The sequence below is a fragment of the Scyliorhinus canicula genome, chromosome 16, assembly GCF_902713615.1.
Source record: "Scyliorhinus canicula chromosome 16, sScyCan1.1, whole genome shotgun sequence".
Taxonomy (NCBI): domain Eukaryota; kingdom Metazoa; phylum Chordata; class Chondrichthyes; order Carcharhiniformes; family Scyliorhinidae; genus Scyliorhinus; species Scyliorhinus canicula.
The window spans coordinates 36,620,237-36,631,758 of record NC_052161.1 but is presented as its reverse complement, the minus strand read 5'-3'; the positions used below and the strand labels follow the sequence as shown (position 1 = coordinate 36,631,758).

Here is an 11,522-nt window from a genome sequence, read left to right as displayed (position 1 = left end):
GCCATTGACTTCGGCGGGACCGGAAGATCCCGCTGACGGTGAGTGGCGAACTGTCGCTGCTGCTGGAAAAGGGCCATGAAATCCCGACCATAATGTAGACCCTGCTGGCGACTGAACAGGGGGTCTTAAAAGTGAGGCCAGATTTTATTAACTCTATCAGTACCAATTATTAAACTTGGGAGTGAAGAGTGACATGTGTAATAGTAATGAAATATATGTGAAAACATATAGACCTGTTATGTAGTTCAATACAATTCCATGTCAACTATAAGTTGTAGGAAAAGTCATGGGAAGGGGTGGTGGGCACATTATCTCTCACTCAACTTACCTCATAAAATGAAGATCAAACATCAAACATGTAAGTTACATAGATACATAGAGCATACAGTGCTGAAGGAGGCCATTCAGCCCATCAAGTCTGCACCAACCCACTTAAGCTCTCATTTCCACCCTACCGCTGTAACCCAATAACCCCTCCTAACCTTTTTGGACACTAAGGGCAATTTAGCATGGCCAATCCACCTAACCTGACTATCCACCAAAGTTTTCATTTAATCTTTCCACTTTGTTTCATAATGGTGCTTGTTCGAAATAGTGAGATTTTCAAAACTCTGGCCTCGTAAGCCAGCTCAATGAATAACATATCTAGTCAAATTTGTGGTTTCTGTAACACATGTAGGGAAATGATGTCCAACGCACTGCCTCAAATGTTTGTTTTTAAAATCCAAGTACATGTCGAAAAGGAAAAGTATACTCAGTCATTTTGCCTCTCCTGTGGATCAAGTTGCTTCCAATTCAAAAACCCAAAGAACAGTTCACATCTTAAATTCTCAACTAACGCTGTTCTCACAAGCATGTCTCTTACAGTGGGCCCTAATGTGTGTTCTTGTCTTGCAAGCATGCCAATGTAAATGTATGTTTGAAAAGTTTATTTGCTGCTCAATCCTGTGTTGTGTGATGTCTAATACTGGGATAATGGCCAAATTAGCTTCAGATGCGGCCGCAGCTCTCGTAGAATGAGGTTTGCCCACATTACCATTTTCCTGAAATAATTAGATAATAATCCTCACATCGTCGTGCTGAGCACAATAAAGTTGTACAGTCCAATGGATGAGCTGGCTGAGAACGGATGAATAGGTATCCTATCATTTTGAACAAACGTCATGACATAAAATCAAACACATCTACAATAAATGTGACAATATGTTTATTTTGAAGTGACATCTCGTAACATTGCAACAGCAATTCGGCACAAGTTGTGCCTCCATAAAGCCCTAGTTTAAACCACACCTGGAGTAATTTATTCAGTTCTGGGAACCACATTGGAGGAAGGTTGTGCTAACTTTGCAGGGTGTACCAGAAAGACACCTGGACTTCATGACTTAAATGACGAGGCGGGATTACACAAATTTAGATGTTTGCCCAATGAACTTCGAAGATTAAGAGGTGATTTAAACAAAGATTGCGAGATATTAAGGAAATGGATGCCATGGATTGGAAGGAATTCTCTTCGTTCTTTGTAGAGTACAGGATTAGGGGATAGTCAAAAGAATTAGAGGCAAACCACCAGATTTTTCAGGAATGAATTAATTTGAGAAATGCATCTACATGAAAAGGGTGATAGAGCTTTGGCACTCTCTTCCACGTAAAACATTTGGTTCAGATTGACAGAGCTTTGTTAACCAACCTTACTAAGAGACTTGGGGATAGATGGTGTATGGAGTTAGGTTGCATACCAGCCATGATCTCTTTGAGTGGAGGTACAGGCTGGAGGGGCCTAATAGCCTACTCCTGTTCCTATGTAACAGTTCAGAGTGAGATTTAAAATAAGTTTCCAAATATGAGTGGAACATAATTTGTAGCTTAAAGCAGTCTGCTTGAAATAGAGCGTTGAAACATAAATTGCTAATGCGAATCATAAAATAAACATTCCGGTATTTCATTTCTATTTCATGTAAAGATATGTGTGATGACTGATTTGTGAAATGCCCTTGTCTTCACACTTTGTGCTAGTTGAAGCTAGCATGGTATGAGAATTAATCGTTTCATTTATGGTAATGACGATGAAGTGAAAACTGGCTGGTGTCAGCAATGCAGTAGTCAGTGTTCGATTTTCCTTCTTAAGATTACCTATTTATTTGTGGATTTTACTTGAATCCTTTCAGGCATTGTCTTAGGAAGGACATTTAATTCACTTTTAGTTTCTTTGCATCGGCTTATTGAGTATTCATTCCAAATAACTCTGAAGTGTAACATTGCATTATCCTTGTGTAATTTAGATATCTACCCATTCTCCAGATCTGAAATGTTTCAGCTACAAAAGTATCCACTAGAATCAGCTTGTCAGTATACACAAGCTGCTCCTGGCTGTCCTTCAGGGATTCACACAGTCCTGTCATTATGAGAGTCAACTTGATCATTTACCAGGAAAGTAATTTCACAAACTAAGGACTGAATCTCACTGAAATCCAAAGTTAGAAATGCTTTAATTCATTTAGAGAATGGAGCCATGCTAAGATTTAGCAAATTGATTTATTTTCCCATTGTCCTCCTTGTAAACCATTGTGCAGAACCCCTGCACTGCTTCTAGCAGAGTGCCCCATAATTACTGTCAGTTTAAACATTCTGAAAATGTAACTTTAGTCAGTTAATCTACAATTAGAAATACTTTGAATGAACAAATGCAGCATAAAATTGCTGAAGAATGGAATTTGCCTTTGAGGTTATTGCATTAAAGCCTTCTGCTATGATTTTTATATTAACACTCAGGACATGGGCACCGATGGGAAATCCAGCATTTATTGCCCTTCCCTATTTGCCATTGAGAAGTGATGGTGCTTGCGGTCCATGTGGTGTGGGTACATCCGCAGTTGTTAGGGAAGAAGTTCCAGGTTCTTGAGCCAGCAATGATGAAAGAGCAGTGAGATATTTCCAAGTTAGGATGGCGTGTGATTTGTACGTGGTGGTGGTCCCACGTGCCTGCTGTCTTTGCTCTTCCAGGTGTGTGGAGGTGGCGGGTTTGGGAGGTGCAATGGACCAGGTTCTGCTGTTTGCAAACAGTGGCTGCTTCACTTTGAGGATTAGCGAATGGAACTGAGCACTGTAATAATTAGCAAGCATCTTTGGTGATAATGGAGGGAAAGGTCATTGATGAATCAGCTGAAGATGGTTGGATCGAGTACACTACCTGTAATAACTTGCACGGGACACATTGTGTGAGATGATTGTTTTCCCCGTACTCTTTGAGGAGTAGGAGCTCTCCCCCTGCAGGAGCAGGATAGCTTACCTGCACTTGTATAAAAGGACAGCAGTGTGGAATTGACCAATAGGAGAGAGTACCCGGTGAGGTTCTATCGGTACTCATATATATATGGCTCTGAATTAAATGTAATTTACTTTTATTTACTTTGTACTCCCTGAGCCTTATTAAACTACCCTTATTAAACTACTCCTGCAGTGATATCCGGTAGTTGAAATGAAATGAAATGAAATGAAAATCGCTTATTGTCACAAGTAGGCTTCAAATGAAGTTACTGTGAAAAGCCCCTAGTCGCCACATTCCAGCGCCGATTTGGGAAGGCTGGTACTGGAATTGAACCATGCTGCTGGCCTGCCTTGGTCTGCTTTAAAAGCCAGCTGTTTAGCCCAGTGTGCTAAACCAGCCCCTTGATTGGGCTTCAATAACCACAACTGTCCTTCCTTGTCCTCAGTGTGAATCCAGCAAGTGGGAGTGTTTCCCCTGATTCACATTGACTTCAATTTTACAAGGTAATTTCACAGAGACATAAGACATGAAAACAAGAGTAGGCCATTCACCCCTCTTTGAGCTTGCCCCAACATTCAAGTCATTCCTGGTTGATGTGAGACTCAGTTCCATTTTTCCACTGTTGCCCTCAATCCCTTGATGTCCTTACTTTCCAGTAATCTATTCTTTCAGTTTGAAAGCTCCAATTGACTTGGCATTTCCAGCGTTTTAGCAGCAAGAATTCCAGATTTCTGTTAGACTGTGTGTGGAAAAAGTAGATCCAGGCTTGCTACCGCACAGCTCAGCTCCGCTTTGGATAGAGTCCCCTTGTTTTTGATTCCCCTTTACCCACCAGGGAAACAGTTTCCCTACATCTATCCCACCAAATTCTTTTAACGTACAGTAACTAATCGGCAGTGTAATGTTTGACCGAAGGATGCTTAAGCTATCCCCATAACAAAAATCTGTGAAGCTCTTCAGTAATCTTTTAATTGAGTCTCTGAAGGAAGATTAGTGATGACCGCGACAGATGGTAAAGTAATAGTTGGAAATAATGCAACAAAAAGTGAATAAAAATCAATTTAGAAGTGAGGATTCTATAACCCTTTGAGAAATATAGTCAGGACTTGGTAAATTAATATTATTTCTTCATTGCTGCTGAATGATTTATACAAATGTGATATACATTTGGTATTAATGAGGTGACAATTATGAAAAACACAATAAAACATCCCAATGCATGAGCCAGGAACATTATCACACACAAATTTAACATTGAGACACATAAGGAGATTTAAGGGCGGATGGCAAATAGCTTGGGCAAAATGATGGATTTTAAAGAGTGACTTAAAGGGGAAAAGTGCAGTAGTGAGGGTAGGGACGGTATTCCAAAGTTTAAGGTCTAGCCAACTGAAAGCACAGTCCCCAATAGGGGAGCAATTAAAATCATGCAGGGATGCAGATATCTCAGAGGGTTTTAGGGGATAACAGAAGTAAGAAGGGCCAAGGCCAAGCAGGGCTTTGAAAACAAGGGTAAGACATTTTATATTAAGGGATTGCTTAACTGGGAGCAAGTAACTGCAGGTCAGCGAGCACAGGGCTGATGGGTCAACCAGACTTGTTTGTTCCCATGGCAGCAGAGTTTTGTTATGGGGTGCAGAATGTGCGAGGCCTGCCAGGAGTACATGGGAGTGGTCACATCGTGAGGTAACAAAGGCATGTTAAAGATTCTTTAAAGATTCCTGCCATCCTTCCCTGGCCTACATGTGATTCCAGATCCCCAACAACGTGGTTAACTGCCCTCTCAAGGGCAATTAGGGTGGGCAATAAATGCTGTCCCAGCCTACGACACTCCCGTCTTATGAACAAGTAAAAAAGTCCAGGCAAGTAGCGAGTAAACCATCACACTCCTGACTTGTGCCGAACTTGTCGGACAGGCTTTGGGGAGTGAGGTGCAGGATTCCTAGCTTCTGATCTGCTTTTATAGCCACAGTATTTTATGTGCCTCGTCCAGTTCAGTTTCTGGCCAATGGTATTTCTCAGGAGATAGAAAATGTGAATCAGACAATAATAAAATGTGCAAGAAAAACAAAGTGCTGGTAACAACTGTGACCTGTTTTCCTTGGAGAATAGAAGGTTGAGAGGAGATTTGATAGAGGTATTCCAGATCCTGAGAGGTATGGAAAGTGAAAAAATGTTCCCTTTCAAGAGTACATCATGAACTAGAGGACTCAGATTCAAAATAATAGGCAAAAGGTGTAGATGGGGTGTGAGGAAATTGCTTTTCACCCAGAGAGTGGTTGGAATCTGGAATGAACTTTCTGAGAAGGTGGTGGATGCAGGTTGGATCAAGGTACTGAAAAGGGAATTTGGCTGTTATCTGAAAATAAATGATGTGCCTAGTTACAGGGATAAGACAGGTGAGTGAGACTAGGTAGAATGCTCCTTCAGACAGCCTGTGCAGATTCGATGGGCCGAATGGCCTCTTTCTGCACTGTACAGGCTCTGTGATTCTGTGACATAGAATTAAAATAGATTTGAGATAATCTCAGGAAGAAGGCGAATTACATGATTAAAGTTTTCTCTGTTAGCAATGCCATGGGATCAATGATGTTCTCTGACATAGCACCTTATATTACTGGGCGGTAAATACAGGTTTGCAACATTTGGCTTAAACCTTGGTGGTTCCTCTGGCCACCAGAAACAGTAAGGGGCGTGCCCAATCTGCATGGTTATATGATTAATATTATGGGATATTCAATTGTAACACTTTAATGCATTTTGGTTTGAATAATGCTTTATAAGAAGATGCATGAGTAGATCTGGGGACCACTAGCTATCCCTGTGCAAATATCTGTCACCGCTTTACATCTCTCCACAGTTATGATTGAGAACTCAATGGCATAAGACCATAAGACCATAAGACATAGGAGTGGAAGTAAGGCCATTCGGCCCATCGAGTCCACTCCGCCATTCAATCATGGCTGATGGGCATTTCAACTCCACCTCCCAGCATTCTCCCCAATAAATGGATGATTGAAAACATGGATGATTGAACCTGCTTGCCATCACTCCATGACCCTCCATTTTCTCCTGTTTTGCGTAAAGCAGATAGTGGGGTATTTAGAAAAAAGTTCATGATTTGTAAGCAGTGACGTTACTCTGTATATACCATTGGGTGTATTTCACTCTCTACATCTGGACAGTATTGGTCACTATCTTCTAATATGTCATTTCTCTTGTGGTTGGAAACATGTCCAGCAGATCATGATCACTGACTTCCATCTATTATGACATCAAGTAAGATTTACTTTTTAGTTGCTGGGTGAATCTGTAAAAAGGCAACTTTTATTCTGAAATGAAGTGAGGCATCTATCACAAGTTATCAATCTTGTGTCATCCTAGACCTGTCTGAACAGTTCCAACAGTTGAACTATTAGTTAGAAACTTCATAAATGGGATAGCTTGAAAATAGTAGCACTGCAGAAACATCTCCCAACTAGGTGAGCAGAGGCCGTGAATCTCCAGTGTAATGTATTTACTTCGATCTAAAGATGCAACGGTCAGCAATTCAGTGAAGCTCAACGAAGAAAATCACCGAGTTCTTGCGTGAGTGTGTGGCCATTTAAAGTTTTGTGAATACCTTTAGGCTTGTTAACTTGTTGGGACGAACTGTACAGTTTTAACAGCTCAGGTTTTACAGAACAAACTGCAAGCTTAGTTTTCACCATCTGAGACCTGAAAGGTTCATGACTGAATGCTAAATATTGTCCTTTATCTAGCCGTAGAGTCTAAGCAGTCAGAAAGAAAATCTGGGCACGATTTTTAAAAAGGTAATGAAGTGCAGAGTGCAGCGACTTTGTTAAATAGGCACAGACTGAAACAAAGGAATCTACTTTTCCAGGTGGTGGAAAGAAATATTCGGGTGGAAATGGGATAAGAAAAACAGCTGACGTTCCACTCAGGAAACCACAAAAGCTGTCCTGAATTCTTGCAGTGTGTTGGCCATCAGGCTGCGGATCTAAAGAAGAAAAGACTATTCTGCACTGAATTAGCCTGGAGAGAAAAATACTGCTGAGGCTGATGTAACATTTCCTGTTATCGTTGGCTTTGAGAAAGAACTAGGTAACCCTGATTGTGCTAATAGCGTACTTTTGCTCAATTGAAAACTAAACACTTTTTCAGGTGTCAAGCGGCTTAATGCAATGACGACAGTATTTGAAACAATCACATATTTCACCATTGTGTGTGTTCATAATGGGATCCCAGTAGCATTGTGTGTGTTAATAATGGGATCCCAGTAGCATTGTGTGTGTTAATAATGGGATCCCAGTAGCAGATTTGCAAGTTGTAAAGAACAAAACCACTTCTGAGTTGCAGCATCACATGAAGAGAATAGAACATGTGATTTTAGTGTCCTTCACCTTTTTGAAGCCATTGACTAGTGCTGGTGTTGGGTGCTAGGTCCTCTTTGGCATTTGTTCTAGATGGGCTATTCTTTACATGCATCAGGCATTAAGTGTTTGCAGGTGAGAGACAATCATGATTATAAGATCAGTGGACATTCAGCTGCATGCTATGCAAGTGGTTTTCTTTGCTGGGGATCAGCAACCCATTTTTGATTTTTAATTTTTCTTATTCCCCCTCCTAACTCCGGGGGTACAGCCACGTGTTGTGAAATTGTAATTTGCCAAATCAAGAATTAATGCTGAAACATACCCACAACATCATTTCAAGGAGCACTAAATAGCTGTTGAATGGGCTGACAAATAAATGTCTATAGTGTGTGCAGGATATTGATTTCTTATTTGAGGTAATGGACAGTTCAGGAGAACATGTTTCCCACACTGAGTTTTGGCACAGTAGACAATTATGATTCGTCAAGATAATTATTGTCCAGCGTGGGTCTCCACATACTGCCCTATGCTAATTATTGTGGCACTTTATGTTAGTCACAAGGAAGGGTGGAAAGAGAGATTAAAGTCAAAGACAAAGATTTTCACCAAAATGGAATGATTTGGGAACCCTTTTAGAAATGACAGCAGAACCTGACGTTGGGATTCCTGGCCCCAATCCTGGGGTTTCTGATTTTCATAAGAGCCTTTTAAAAAAATAAATTTTAGAGTATCCAATTCACTTTTTTCCAATTAAGGGGCGATTTAGCGTGGCCAATCCATCTAACCTACATATCTGTGGGATGTGGGAGTGAAATCCACACAGACACGGGGAAAGTGTGCAAACTCCACATGGACAGTGACCCAGGCCGGGATTCGAACCCGGGTCCTCAGCGCCGTAGGCTGCAGTGCTAACCACCACCACCGTGCCACCCATAAGGCCTTTTTAAGTGGTCGGGCTGGTTCAGGTTACAAGCCCACACCCAGACTCCTGACCTGCGAGATAGGCATGTCCTAGTCCTCTGCAATCTTCACAAACTTGGGTCCAGTTTTCAACGAGTCGTGATTCATGACCCCTCAGAAGGGTTGCGAACCATAATCTGCCTGAGGGTACCTTTTAAAAGGTTATTTTGAAAGTTGCTCCTCATGCCCTCCTATGGCAAGGCGCAACCCCCCAAATTACCCCTATGGCCTCTCATGTCCCTCTTCAAAGGCATGTCAAAGAACAAAGAAAATTACAGCACAGGAACAGGCCCTTCGGCCGTCCCAGCCTGCGCCGATCCAGATCCTTTATCTAAACCTGTTGCCTATTTTCCAAGGTCTACTTCTCTCTGTTCCCCACCCGTTCATATATCTGTCTAGATGCATCTTAAATGATGCTATCGTACCCGCCTCTACCACCTCCGCTGGCAAAGCATTCCAGGCACCTACCACCCTCTGCGTAAAAAACTTTCCACGCACATCTCCCTTAAACTTTTCCCCTCTCACCTTGAAATCGTGACCCCTTGTAATTGACACCCTCAGTCTTGGAAAAAGCTTGTTGCTATCCACCCTGTCCATACCTCTCATAATTATGTAGACCTCAATCAGGTCTCCCCTCAACCTCCGTCTTTCCAATGAAAACAATCCTAATCTACTCACCCTTTCTTATAGCTAGCACCCTCCATACCAGGCAACATCCTGGTGAACCTCCTCTGCACCCTGTCTAAAGCATCCACATCCTTCTGGTAATGTAGCGACTAGAACTGCACGCAGTATTTCAAATGTGGCCTAACCAAAGTCCTATACAACTGTAACATGACCTGCCGACTCTTGTACTCAATACCCCGTCCGATGAAAGCAAGCATGCTGTATGCCTTCTTGACCACTCTATCGACCTGCGTTGCCACCTTCAGGGTACAATGGACCTGAACTCCCAGATCTCTCTGTACATCAATTTTCCCCAGCATTCTTCCATTGACCATATAGTCCACTCTTGAGTTTGATCTTCCAAAATGCATCATCTCGCATTTGCCTGGATTGAACTCCATCTGCCATTTGTCTGCCCAACTCTCCAATCTATCTATATTTTGCTGTATTCTCTGACAGTCCTCCTCGCTATCTGCGACTCCACCAATCTTAGTATCATCTGCAAACTTGCTAATCAGACCACCTATACCTTCGTCCAGATCATTTATGTATATCACAAACAACAGTGGTCCGAGTTGCCCAGCCAGTTCTTTATCCATCTAGCTAGTACACCCTGAAACCCATACGACTTCACTTTTTCCATCAACCTGCCATGGGAAACTTTATCAAATGCTTTACTGAAGTCCATGTATATGACATCTACAGCCCTTCCCTCATCAATTAACTTTGTCACTTCTTCAAAGAATTCTATTAGGTTTGTAAGACATGATCATCCCTGCACAAAACCATGCTGCCTATCACTGATAAGTCTATTTTATTCCAAATGTGAATGGATCCTATCCCTCAGTATCTTCTCCTCCCGTGCCCATGTCCCATTTCCCATGCCAAGGTACACCCCTTCACCCACTTTCTGATGGCCCCTCATAAATCCCTATTCTAAGCTATGCCCTCCAAACAACCCCCAAGACCCTTGAGTCCCCACCTACCATGTAGAACTATGGCACTTCCATACTTATTCACTCACTATATGCTGTTTAGAAGCAATGAACCCTTTAGTGACAGTAGCGTGTGTTTCTTGATAACTTCTCACTATGTTTTTTTTAAAGTATTTTTGCTACCAGGCAATCAAGTGTCAATCATCAAGAACTTTGAATACTTCAGTAGCTGAAACTGCAAGCATTTGAAACCTCTTAGTCTTGTGCAATTGACAGTAGAGATCAGATAGCCAGAACTGTCAATGAATCAGGGGAGCAGGTGTTTTAGTACTCTCATGGATGTCTTGGCTCTCAGCCAAGAATACACAATGAGACTTGGCTGACAGCCCAGAAATGCATTAACCTGTTGAAATGAGGATGCATAGGGGGTTGGTGAGGGACAGAGCCTGGCATGAGGGACCTTTGGAAGTCAGTGGGGGACATGAGATGGCATGGGTGAGTCATAGAGAGTGGGTGAGGGCTGGAGAGGGCCGTTCTATTTTACTTTAACTGGGACATCGTCCCACAGCATTGAGGTGGGGTTTTTAAACAGCCTGCCTTGGCACCTGGCAGTTGCTGTGGCTGTATCCAAACTTTTTCCACGGTTGGTTGGCCTGACTCCAGTTGCAACCATACCTTCCCCAACCACCGCCCCCCACAACACAATAAAAATCCTGTGTTTGAGAGCACTTTCTCCTTAGGTGGGCAGACCGAGCAGGGAGTTTTCACAACTCCGGCGTTATGGATGAGAATTCATGCCAAAGTGTAAAAGTTATATTTTTAATGGCAGATGTTTTGATAAGTCACCAAAGATAAAAGTTATTTCTATGGCACAAAGTAAGTTCTCCAGACCGTATAAAGGTATGATTTTATTATTGCATATAAAGTTGCAACAATTATACTAAGTGCTCAGAATGCATTACTGGTCTCAAACTGAATTGTTGATAACAAAGCGCAGCGTACATCACAACGTATGACACAATCTCCAAAGTGAAACTTTGTTGCTTTGGATTAAGTTTCCATTCAGCAAGAGCAGAAAACTGATGGCGTAGGGTTACCTACCTGTTGTGCATTCCACTAGGCCAACGAAAGGAGCGTCAGGCAGAGTGTATAAAACCCAGCCATTCCAACTTGAAGTAAGACTGGCGAGGATCAAAACACCTCATAAAGTAGAGACATCTATTAATCTCCTATCTATTGAGAGGTAAAATAAGAAAGACATTCTGTTAGAAGGCACCAACAATGAGGACTGCCATTCTCGGAGAAAAACAAGGAAAATCG

The 11,522-nt window shown here is 42.0% G+C and overlaps 1 protein-coding gene across 1 annotated transcript in view; it reads left to right on the top strand.

The window, feature by feature from the left end:
- The first annotated feature begins 7,164 nt into the window (after nucleotides 1–7,164).
- LOC119979496 (carbohydrate sulfotransferase 15-like) overlaps nucleotides 7,165–11,522 on the top strand; it is a 77,496-nt gene continuing 73,138 nt past the window's right edge. The window contains exon 1 of the mRNA XM_038821795.1: nucleotides 7,165–7,369. The gene's annotated coding sequence lies outside the window, so the exon portion shown is untranslated. The remainder of the gene's footprint in view (nucleotides 7,370–11,522) is intronic.